Here is a 12,414-nt window from a genome sequence, read left to right on the forward strand (position 1 = left end):
TGATGGGAAGGACTTAATGCTAATCATAGCTAACATTTCTTTTGTGCCAGCTTTAGCCTAGGGACTTGCACAGCCCCTTATGTTGCTCATTGTAGTCCTTATAGAAATCTAATGAGGTAAGTGATTATTTCCCCATTTTATTGATGTGAACATTGAGGTTAGGAAGGCCAAGTAGCCTTCCAAAGATTATACAGTCAGTGGTGGACGTGGAATGGGGTCATGGCATTCTGAATCCAAAGTCAGCACTGTGAGCCACTATACCTTAATCTGATGATTCACATTCTCTTATTCGTCTACGGCCATACCACCCTGAACGCGCCCGATCTCGTCTGATCTCGGAAGCTAAGCAGGGTCGGGCCTGGTTAGTACTTGGATGGGACACATTCTCTTATTCACTTGTGCCTGGCGATCAGTTTTACAGGGAAGGGGCGGATGTCAGGGTTGGAGCTATCTGTGTGTAGTGGCCAGCACTTATTGTTTGTTCAATATGTACATATTAAGCAACTTTCTGTACTTGGCACGGTGGGTGTCTCCTGTCTGGCTAGTGAAATTTTCAGACTCTGGTTCTTCCAGATTGTCAGTGTCTTAGGAAGGGTTGAACATTCTGGATACTTATACTCAAGTGCTTGGAACTTAGTACATTGACAGACTGTCCAGGTGGCCAAGGAAGGTACTGGAGGACAGATGGTATTCAGGCTGGCCAGGTTTTTGAGAAGCTTGCCTGGTGGCCAGTGATGAAACATGAGCCAATGGCCTGGCAGAACCCAGGGACAGGAGCAGTGGGTGACGGGATGGAAATAATGGAAGCCATGAAGGCAGTGGGTGGTGTCTGTGGTGGGTGGGTGGGTGGGCAGGCAGAGCAGCCCAAAGCTGAGCCCAGCCTTGGCCTCAGATTCTTGGACTAGTGGAACTAGTCTTTAGTTTCCAGGAGGCCTCAAAAGGCAGAAGAGCACCAGTGATAAAGGAACTGAACATTATTCCAGCATCAAAGCTCACCTAGCCCCTAACTTCCCTTTGAATAGTAAAAAAATTGGCCAGGATCTATTCACCCAAGTCAAGAGATGAGGAGAAATGAGAGTTTAGGGAGACCTGGCTGGGCTGTCCTGTTAGGAATGGGACACACAAATGGGACTTTGTCCAAATAAGCATTTCTGCTGGGCAAAATGCACCAGGAGGCAAGGTTAAATGTTAAGAATGAAAATGTTACAGAAGGAAAAAAAATCCAATTTTTTATATTATTTTAGATTTTGAAAGGAATAAGATGTCCTGGCGGAGATCAGAAGATAAGTGTGTGTGAGTGTGTGTGTGTGTGTGTGTGTTCATGCGCGTGCATGCATGTGCACACACGTCTGAGGACCGAAGGCACTGGCAAAGCTGTTAGGAAGCTTTTTCTTAAATGATAGCTGCCAAACCATTTGAAAGTGAGAATAACAACAATAACTGATTTAATAACCAGTGACTATTTCAAGCATATTCAATGAATGCAGAAGATTCCATTATTTTAAGAGATTTAAAATTATTTCAACTGATTTGGCTGTTTTGCATTTGATTTTGTGGCCTAGGGCAAATGGCTCTGCAAAGCCCTTGTTAGCTTTTAAAAAGGAAGTAGATGGCTGTAAATTGGTGATTGATACTAAACTCTTTGGCTTTGCATTAACATGGTATCACCAAGTGCTTTCTCTTACTGCCTGAAGGGGGTTGCTCTCTTAGCTTGTTATTCAGAATCCTGGTGGAAGAGATCCTTGATCAAATATTTCTAATGTGTAGAAGATTTCATTGATAGTACTTTTCAATTGTTCTTTATTTTATTTTATTTTTTCCCAAGGAGCTGGTCACACACAGAGAGAACCAAACTTTTAATTTGTAGAGGAGCATTGCCATCTGGATGAAAGATTACATTCTGAAGGCTCAATAAGTGAGTTTTATTTCCAAACTTTATTACTCACTCTTTAAGGTGCCTTTTCTACATCTGTAAAATGGAACAATTAATCACTTGGATTATAATATAATAAATAATATAATAAACTTGGATTATAATATATATATTATATATATATAATATATAATATATATATATAGTCTCTCAAAAGGAAATTTCAAAAATCAAGAACAACAACAAATATATATATATACATATATATGTATATATATGAATATATATATTTTTTTTAATTTTTGGAATTTAATTCCAAAAATTTGGAATTTAAATATATGTGTATATATACATATGGCATTTAAAAATTCTTAAATATTGGGGTGCCTGAGTGGCACAGTCGGTTAGGATTGATGATAAATGAAAAGATAATCAATGAATTATATGTTCATTGGTCAAATAACTTTACAAAATCCTATGTTAAACAACTAGGTTAAATGCTAGGTTCAACAGCTCTCTTTCTGTGCATTGTGCTTCTCCAAAAGAAGGAAATGGTTTGTAACATTTTTGAACCACTTTGGGGAACTCAGTTTAGAAAAAGTTGTTATGGACTAAAACCAAATTTAAATTACCTTATATTTAAAACAACTGCTCAGCTTTTGGTTGCTTAAGTGTTGTTGGTATTTAGTAAAACTGGGATAAATTACTTGCTACTTTTGTGTACTTGGTAAGATAATTTAAAAATAATACAGTAATGGGGCACCTGGGTGGCTCAGGGGGTTAAGCCTCTGCCTTCGGCTCAGGTCATGATCTCAGGGTCCTGAGATCGAGCCCCGCATCAGGCTCTCTGCTCAGCGGGGAGCCTGCTTCCCTCTCTCTCTCTGCCTGCCTCTCTGCCTACTTGCGGTCTCTCTCTCTCTGTGTCCAATAAATAAATAAAAAAACTTTAAAAAAAAATAATACAGTAATATCCTTTCTGTGGGATTTTAACAACCTGCCTGTTACATTACATATGTAAGTATACTGAATATATAATATATAATTCTTTTCTTATCTACATGAATACACACACACACACACACACACACACACACACACACACACATAGAGTATAATCCTCCTATTTGAGTTGTTTTCTGGGCCTTTTTCCTGCCCACATCTGAATTCTGCCTTCCTTTTTTCTATGTGTTTGTAAACTATGGAGAAATGGAAAATGAATGATTTTAGAAAAAGCAATACATATTAGTAATGGGTACCTCATGAGTTATGCAGGTTATTTGGGTTTTCTTAGTTGTGAAGTGTTAGAAGAATCACTTTTTGTTCCTTGAAAATAAAAAAAAATGTAAAAACTTTAACAATGAAGGTTGTTTTAAAGACAAAGAATAAATATGTCAAGGAATGTCAAAGTCCTAAAATATTCTATCGAAAGGAGTTTGACAAGGGTTATTAAAGTTTTGGCTAGAGAAGAACTTTTGGGGCTTGGGTCCTGGGAGACGTGCTGGTTGAATAAGCTGTGACATTTAATAGTGACCCCTGGAGGCTTGAGTGCGGAGCACCATGGGCAAAATGCTAATGTTTTAACTTTGAGTTAAAGCAAGCGTTTGGGTATCTCTTTGCCATAGGCCATGTGGTACAGTCCCCAGTTATTTGTTGCAGCTCGAGGTCCTATCATTTGTCTTTCCACTGTGTCTTCTCAGGGAACCAGGGACACCACCAAAATGGTTCCATTTGATGACTGTTGCTTGACTCTCTTGGGCTGGGTAGTGACCGTTTTGAAGAGGATGGGAAAACTCCCTCTTTTGAACAAACATGGCTTTTCTAATGAGAAAGTGATTAATATTTAAAATCTCTCTTGGGGAAGGAACTGGGAAGAAAACGTTTTTTTTTTTTTTCCTCTGGAATTTTCTGACTTATCTACCAGTCAGCCACCCTGATATGAAGTGTGGGAGACATTCATAGTACTCCAAAAGCTATGTTTGAAGTCCTTATTTTAAAGAGATTATCTTCTACCTCTCAGTTTTGGACTACTCCTTCATTTTCATTTCAAGGTATGAGACGGGAAATGGTTTGCATGAGAGCCACTGCTGCGTACCCCACACAGAGCCCTTAATGAAAATGAATCCTGTTTTTGGACTCTCTTTTCAAAGGAGATAAAATATAAATTATTTCTGTCCAAACATAATATGTATCTGTTAAAGCCAAGCATCATATAGTCTAGGAAGAAAGTGAAGGAAAAGGCAATCAAGGTTTTAAACTTAAACGATTTTTATTATTAGTTTGGGAGTTGTATCTTTATAATGGCTGCCTTCTTCTCAGAGTGTAATAGACAAGATGCATGGGGTCCTTGGCTGGCTCTATCACATATAGTCTGGTAACCTTGAAGAAATAAATGTGCTTTCTGTGATCTGTGAAATGGGGTAAAAATATCTGTCTAAATTGCATTACACAATTCCCATATTGTTAAAAAAAAAAAAAAACCAGCGGGGTAAATCATATGTATTTGGAATATCATAAGGGGCTAAGCTGCTCTGAGGTTATATTGCTGTTATTTTTCTCATGCTTTGTGTGGCGTGGAAATCAGCTTGTTTTCTAGTGTCTTTGGCAACAACAGTAAGTAGCACATTGAAAGAGGAGGGTTTGTACTTTTGGAGATGAGCATGCAGGCAATTTGGAGCTGTGGCACAGAGTAAATTGCCCTTGCTGATGGAGGCAGAATTTGCATCTGGCAAGAGAGAAGTACTGGGGGACTATAGGAATATTTTTAAGACTTTTCTGACCACTTACTAGAGGGTAGCCCCTTGTCTGAGAGGTGCAAAGGGACAGTGTGAAGAATTATATCCAAATAGCCATTGCTGAGAGAGGACGGGAGGACATCATGGGGCTCATCACGTTAGGTGTCTACATAGCAAGTTGATGGCAGATCGGGTAGCAGGCTCTGTGAGAAGCATGCCTGTAGAGCTGGGTTCTCCTCTCTCCTTTCCCTCCCAAGTACCAGACTGCAAGGGACCAAAAACTGTCTGTATGTAAACAGTTGTCCTTTCCAGAGTGTAACGCATCTTTGGACTTACAGAGAAAGTAAACGAAAGGATATTGTAAAAAATAGCAACATGACACTAGATTTCATTGTCTATACTGAATATCTAGTGATGCTGCCCAAATGAGACAGTTCTTAGCTGTTGGCTAAGCAGGAATTCAATTCAAGTCATTAAGAGATGGGCAGTTATACAGTAGCTCATTCTTTCCTTCCCTGGCTCCTGGAATTGTGCTACTGGAATTGTGCAGAGGTTGGCCCGGGCTTTGGTACATATTAAACACCCAGTACATGCTCATCATCAGTATTATGATAGGTATCCATTGTCATTAGCGGTGCATGTAATTCCAAGTGGAAAGGGCAGGGTGGAGCTGGCCGTAGGAACTATTGGATCCAGCCCATGAAACACCATCTCTCTTGTTTCTCCCTCTTTTCCTGCAAGCCTTGTTCTCTCTCACCAGCTGTTTCTCCGCTCAGCTGGGGAGATGACAGCAGGCAGGTCTGTCCTCCCACCTTTGTAAATTGTGACCAGAGAGATAAAGACACATTTCTTCACAGCTCAAATGAAAAAAAATCCTCAGAGAATGGCCTTGATTAGTCTGGTGCAACTCATGTGCCCACATTTTGGACCAGTTACCGATCAGTTTTCATTAAATGAGATAAGTGATACAACATTTTTGAAATTGTAAAGACATACGGAAATACATGGTATTATTATTATTATTATTTTTAAATATTATATTTATTTATTTGTCAGAGAGAGAGAGAGAAAGAACACAAGTAGGCAGAGTGACAGGCAGAGACAGAGAGAGAAGCAGGCTCCCCGCCGAGCAAGGAGCCAGATGTGGGACTCGATCCCAGGACCCTGGCATCATGACCTGAGCCAAAGGTAGTGGCTTAACCAACTGAGCCACCCAGGCATCCCTGGTATTATAATTATAAATGTAATTATGTTTTCATCAATTTCTTTCTCCCTTCTTTATCTTGCTCACTTCTACTTGTTTTTCAAAATTTGGTAGAGGCCTCCTTTGACCCCTCTGTGTTGGGTTATATATCCCTTGTGTGTGTTCCATAGTCGACTTGTTCCATAGCCAACCTTGTGCCATCCCTTGTCCCTGCACTACCTGAGCTAAATTTACTGCTAGCTACAAGCTCTTTGAGAGAAGCCATAGTCTATGTCTCTGTCTTCTAGCATGCAATGGGTACTTAATAAGTATTTGTTGCATTAGTTATTAATCATAGCTGAAGAAGCATTGAACTTAATGCATACTGAACCCAGGATATTACTTAGAAGTAATTATTTAAAATAAATCAATGAACAGGGGAGCCTTTTTGGCTCAGCTGGTTAAGTGTCTCACTCTTGATCTCAGCTCAGGTCTTGATCTGAGGGTTGTGAGATTGAGCCCTTTGTTGGGCTGTGGGCTGGGTGGGCATGGAGGCTACTTAAAAAAAAAAAATCCATGAACAGGGTTTGTGGTCTGTGATTTGTCTCTGCCAATTTTATGACTATATATTAACTGCATTGAAGCAAAATTAAAAAGTTAACTTTCATTGAGCACTTACTATGTGTCTGACACCGTTCTAAATGTTTTGTATGTATTAACTTGCATAATCTTCACAGGCATCTTACTGTTATTATTACTATTTTATAGATAAGGATACCGAGACACAGAGAATTAAGGTAACATGCTTAAGGTCATACAGCTAAAAAGTAGGTGGTGGGAATGATTTCAAATGTAGATAGTCTGACTTAAGAGCCTGTATTCTGACTTATACATAACTAGTTTGTAGCTCATGCTTAAATGAGTTTTAATTGTGTATATATATATACATACACATATATATGTGTTGTGTTTCTTAATTTTTTAATTATATGTATATTTTTAAACATATATATACATATACACACATATATGTGTGTGTGTGTGTGCATATATATATATATATATACATACACACACTGTGTTTCTGCAAATACACTCTTTTGTTGGTACAGAGGGAACAAATTTTCCCAAACTCCTTTGCTTCTCTACTCCATTCCAATTGCTGTCAGTCTCCTACATGAACACTACCACCAACAGTATCAAAAAGTATCTACTGAGTCAGCCCATCATATGCAAGATACAGTGCTAGGTATGGGGACACAAAGGTGTCACACAGCCTTTGTCTTCAAATAGCTTAAAACCCAGTTATAAATATATCTCATACACTTAGGAAGAGATCTATCATCCCAGATAATCTGTGCTAAGTCTCAAACAAATGATACAGACAATAAATGCTTTAGGGTAGTTATGGTATTTTAAAAGTGGCTAAAAAATTTGGATTTGGAACCCAGGAGATGAAACACACCCAAACAGACTGTCAGTTCCTTGAGGATGGCGCAGCGTCTCAGTGATCTTAGATAACTACAGTGCTGGTACAGGGTAGACCCTTGTCTGTGTTGTGAAGTGGCTTGGATCTTAGCTCTGTTCACTTATAGCCTGGATGTGGGCACATCAGCTACTCATCTGGTCCCCAGTTTACTCATCTTCCTACTTTTGCCGTGTTGCTTGAGAAAGCTAATGGAATGACCTGGAGAAAGCCGGAAGTGAGTTCCTAGCACCGGGAAGAGGAGGGAGGTAGCTATACCACTGGTTCAGATGGCTCTGTGAGTCATCAGTTGCCACTCAGAGAGGAGCACACTCTTTAGGACTTTGCTTTGGAAGCCAACGTACAGCTTAATTGTGTGTGATGTCTCCCGTGACAATCTTCTCCATGGAAGCTGTCTCAGCTGGGTATCGGAGGGCTCTGGAGATGTAAACTGTGGGGTGAACCCAGACTGAAACTCAAAACAAGCCATCCCAAGTCAGCTGCCAGTTCTTCACACTTCTCCAGACTGAGCGAAGCATTTCGCTGCAAAGTTGGCCCACAGAAAATTTCTGATGAATTCCAACTGGTTCATAATTTGTATATGTGACTGAAACCAAGAACATTTCAGGTTCTCTTACATTCTGTTCCCCAGGCTTCTGCAGATCTGTTTTCCTTTTTCTCGTGTTGTTGAAGTTATGACACCCACCTCTTTTTACTGCCTGAAATCCTATTCCCATAGCGTCCCTGGGAGCCTGCAGTCATGATGAGTGACAGAAAACAGACTCACCACATCTTTCACTTTCTTGCCACTCGCTGCAAAGGCAGTGGGAGAGAGGAATGCTTTCTTTGTGGGCTGGAGCCCCCAGGTGATAATTCCAGCACCCTGAACCTTAACCTCCTACTGCATTTGACGTTCAGGTTCACAGGATCTGGAGTAGTCTGTCCTGGCATATTCGGAAAATGAAGCAAACCAGAGGACCTTAACCCTTATGTTTCTATTGAAACTCACAACCTCATTTCTGAAATTTCTATTCCGTGTTTGGCAGACTTGCTATCTTTTCTGCCTCCTCTGTTGTTTGGGTTGCAGGTAAGAGATAAGAATGGATGGGTAAACGAATCAGTTTTGAATCTTGGCTACTACCAGTTTGCATCTAGCCGCTGCAGGTTTTGTCTTCCAGGAAGCACCGCTGTGTAAAGGCCACACACTAGCACTGTAGAGCCTGAGATGTTTGGGTTTGCCTCCTACCTCCACTTGTCAGCAGTGCTTTTGTGCCTCAGTTTCCTGGTATATAAAATGGGGATAGTAATACTATGTAGCTAGTAACTTTAGTAAGAATTATACGATCCAAGCATTTAAAGAATTCATAAGGGGCATGTAGTGGAGCATTGGCTTTATTACCTGGTGATGGTACTGAGCCAATAAAATTAAGTCAGAAGTTGGTAAATGGATCTCAGTGTTCTTGTATCTCTCTTAGGATGGTCTGAGCAGACTGATAAAGATGTAGGAGAATCCCCCTTGGGGGTATTCCCTTTGACCTTTCTTGGTCTATTTCTTTGGCCCAGATCACCATTCTACTTCTGTCCTTCTTGCAAGGACACACCTGGAGCCTCATCAAGATAACAGTTTCCTGTAAGAAAGTCATCAGATGTAAGGAGGGGTTTGCTGACAACCTCTGGAGCCCTGAAACTAGCTTCTGCCTCCTTCCTCTTGAAATACTGAAATATTAAAAAGAGAAAAGAAATATTTTAATGACATTTTGAAGAAAAGGTATTCTGAGTGTGTGCACTGCAGTCTCCTAGAAGGATGGAGATTGGGTGTTGGGGCCCTATTTGTAGAATCGTTGGCACGTTTTGCAGGTAGACAGTGTGATGATGATGGATTAGATTGGTTTGGCCTCACCTGTGTCCACAGTCTTTCCAATGTCAGGCCTGGATCAAGGCATACATTGGCCTGACTCACACACTTCTGATGAATTGACAAAAGCTTCTCCTTCTCCTGATGTCATTCTGGGTTTAGCACCAGTCAGAGAGACCTCTCTGGGTTGCAGACAGTAACACAAATTGCAATCATGGCCCATCTTTGTAGCTTCTAGCACTTATAGGAATGGAATGGTAGCTGGCCGAGTAAGTGAAATGTGTAAATAATGAGGTTATAGTCAACTTCCTGAGAAGACGTGGGTTTTTGCAGTAGGTGCCTAACCTATATGTAGAAGCATTTATAATCTGAATCAGACTAGATTGAAATCTCAGATTTTGAAAAATGCCATTTTTAGGTATCTGACAGCATTGTGGATCGGGTTTCCCTGGGTTTGAGTGGTGGGCTCTTACCTTAGCTCTCCCACATTTCTTCATGTTTAATACCCAGGTGTTTTATGGTTGAAAATTAGAGAGAGCAGGAGAGGGGTTAGTAGCAAAGGGGAAATAGTTTTCCCTTTGTTCTTGTGTTCTAGAGAAAATATGAGTGCCTAATCTTGAGAATTGGAGAATTCCTTGCCAATGTGCAATTGTTTTGCTCTCTCTGGTCCTGAGGTCTGTCCTAAAATCCAGACCAAGAGCTACATGTTCTGAATATATGGTTAGTCACTTTATCACTATGTGATATAAAATGACCACAAACTTCTTGAGGGGCTAGGGAGGCAGCAAGAGAAACTGTTGCATTCTTTCTCTTCTGTCCTTGTCTCAGTGAGTAAGAGAGGCCAGTGGATTGGTTGAGTCTGGATGTTTTTCTTGTTCCAGTTCACCAAATACTTGCTTAGCAGCTACTATGTGACTCAGGGGAGACAAAGTGGGACTTGGCGTTCATATAGTTTATATGCATAGTTTATATTGCAGGAGAGTGAGGGAGAAGGGGAAAGGAGGGGACAGCAGGGACCAAGAGTGGTTCCTTCCTCAAGGACATGGGATGAAATAACCACCTTTGCCCGCATGTGGCAGTCTACAAGGCTTTTATTACTTCATCATTTGTCCGTAGAATAAATGTTTTTCAGGATCCTTCTAATTAAAAAGAAGCATTGCATCTTGTCAGTATAATAATCCCTCAGAAACATTTCAATAACTGCAGTTTTCCTTCAACATATGGCCTCAGCTCTGCCATTTGTAATATATATATATGATTAATGCAAGTTATTTAACAGCGTCTAAGCTTAGTTTCCTCATCTGTGAAATGGGAATAATACCTAATGGTTTTTGTAATATATAAAATATTCTTATCACAGTGTTGGCACTTAAACCATTTGTAGTTATTGTTATTTTATGTTCTTTGAGAGCATCTCAAGGAACATAAAATAATAACTGCAAATGGTTTAAGATGCTCTCAGGTAGAGGCAATTTTCTTGTACTTGATTAATTGTGGGGTTGGCCAGAAGGGTAGATGTCTTCAATCCACCCTCACGAAACTTTTAGACCATAACTACCCCCTCCTTTTATAAAAACTCTTGAATTCAGACCAGTCTGCTGTACCTCATTCTCCCTCGTTTTCTTCATTGTAATTTGCATACTCTTTAGTGAGTAAATCTCTTTGATATTTACTCTCTCTTGATAAAGACTTTAAAACCATGGCTCAGTCTTTCTGTCCACTTTAACTTCTGTTTTCTCCCGTAACTTAAATAGCCATGGTTAAATTTGTTCAACATCTCAAATTTCAGTTTTGGAACACTTCATCTACAATGGCTTTCTCCTCTTCTCCTTTAAGTCAACCCTCTTCCGTGGCTTACATGCTGATGCTGTCATCACCAGAGGTGTCCACCTCTGCAGAATATCTAAATTGCACGTCTTGCACCCTGAGACCTGCAGTTTGTGTCTTCCCTGCTTTCTTGCTGACATGTCCCCTGCATCTCCAGTCCACTGGCTCTTTCACTTTTTCTCTCCCCATTAGTCCTTCTTGTCCTCCATTGCTCATCGCAACCATTCCTTTGTTGCAAATACCCTCATTTTTTTTTTTTTTTTTCTGTCCCACCGACCTGCTAAAACTCCAGCTTGGGAGAAATCCAGCCATTGAACTTCTCCAGGTCCACCCCTGAAGAGCATGGCATTGTTGGAGAATATCACACAACCTGGCAGATGGCAACACTATGTACTCCCCATAACCAAACTTCTTAATTGGTTTCTCCCAGTATATGACAAATCCAGCACTGCTTTGTCTAGTAAGCTCCATCCTGCTTTCCACAATGACTGTTTCATTTCTTTTCCATTCTGCTTAAAACTTCTGGTTCTTCCTCAGTCTCAGAAGGTGACCTTGCCTCATATTTAAAAAGGAAACTTTCAGGTGGAAACTACCCAAGTTCTCTTCACATGATCTCCACCGAAGCCCGTGTCTGTGCCCTCTATTCACACGTTGTGACGGAGGACACACCCCTCCTCTTATCCAAGGATACTTGCTCCACGTGCTATTTGAATTCCACTCCCTCTAGCTTTTATTTGATTGGTATTAATGTATGTCGTAGTATTTCCTACCAGGAAGTATAATGACGGCAACAACAAAGATGACAAATGACTCCCACTACCACCCTTCTTGGACCCCAGGCTCTCTCCCATCTCCGTGCTTCCACTGCCACAAGCCTTATCTGCCCACGGCCTTGCATTTCCTCACTTCTGATTTCTTTCTTTCCTTTTCTTTTTTTCAAGATTTTATTTATTTATTTATCTATCTATTTATCTATCTATCTATTTATTTATTTACTTATTTTAAAGAGAGTGCAGGAGAGACAACACAACTGGGAAGAGGGCAGAGGAAGAAGGGGAAGCAGACTCCCCATTCAGCAGAGAGCCCCAAGATGTGGGGCTCCATCCTAGGATCGAGCTGAAGGCAGCCACTTAACTGTCTAAGCCAGCCAGGGCCTCCTCACGTCTGACTTTCCAACCCACTTCAGCCTGGCTTCTGCCCCACAATTCCATTGTATCAGGACTTCCTAAGGTTACTTGCCTGTGTTGAATCCAGCTGACCCACTTTAGTTCTCATTTTACTTTATTTGCAGCAACATTCAACATTCCCTATTGAAATGCTTTCTTCTCTTACCACCCCCCTGCCCCACCCCCAGCATCTTTCTTTTCACCCCATCCCATGGCTTCTCCTTCCCAGTCTACTTGACCTACCTTGAAATGTTAAACTCTCTTTTCTTCCTCCTCTGTACTTTCTGTCCGCAATTGCAGCCACTCCTGTGAT

At 40.7% G+C, this 12,414-nt stretch overlaps 1 long non-coding RNA gene across 1 annotated transcript in view; it reads left to right on the forward strand.

Moving 5' to 3' along the window:
• Positions 1-12,414, forward strand: part of LOC116572342 — a 306,140-nt gene that overhangs the window by 16,943 nt on the left and 276,783 nt on the right. The window contains exon 2 of the long non-coding RNA XR_004278242.1: positions 1,826-1,915. This is a non-coding gene — a long non-coding RNA (uncharacterized LOC116572342). The remainder of the gene's footprint in view (positions 1-1,825; positions 1,916-12,414) is intronic.

The sequence above is a fragment of the Mustela erminea genome, chromosome 13 (genome assembly GCF_009829155.1).
Source record: "Mustela erminea isolate mMusErm1 chromosome 13, mMusErm1.Pri, whole genome shotgun sequence".
NCBI lineage: Eukaryota > Metazoa > Chordata > Mammalia > Carnivora > Mustelidae > Mustela > Mustela erminea.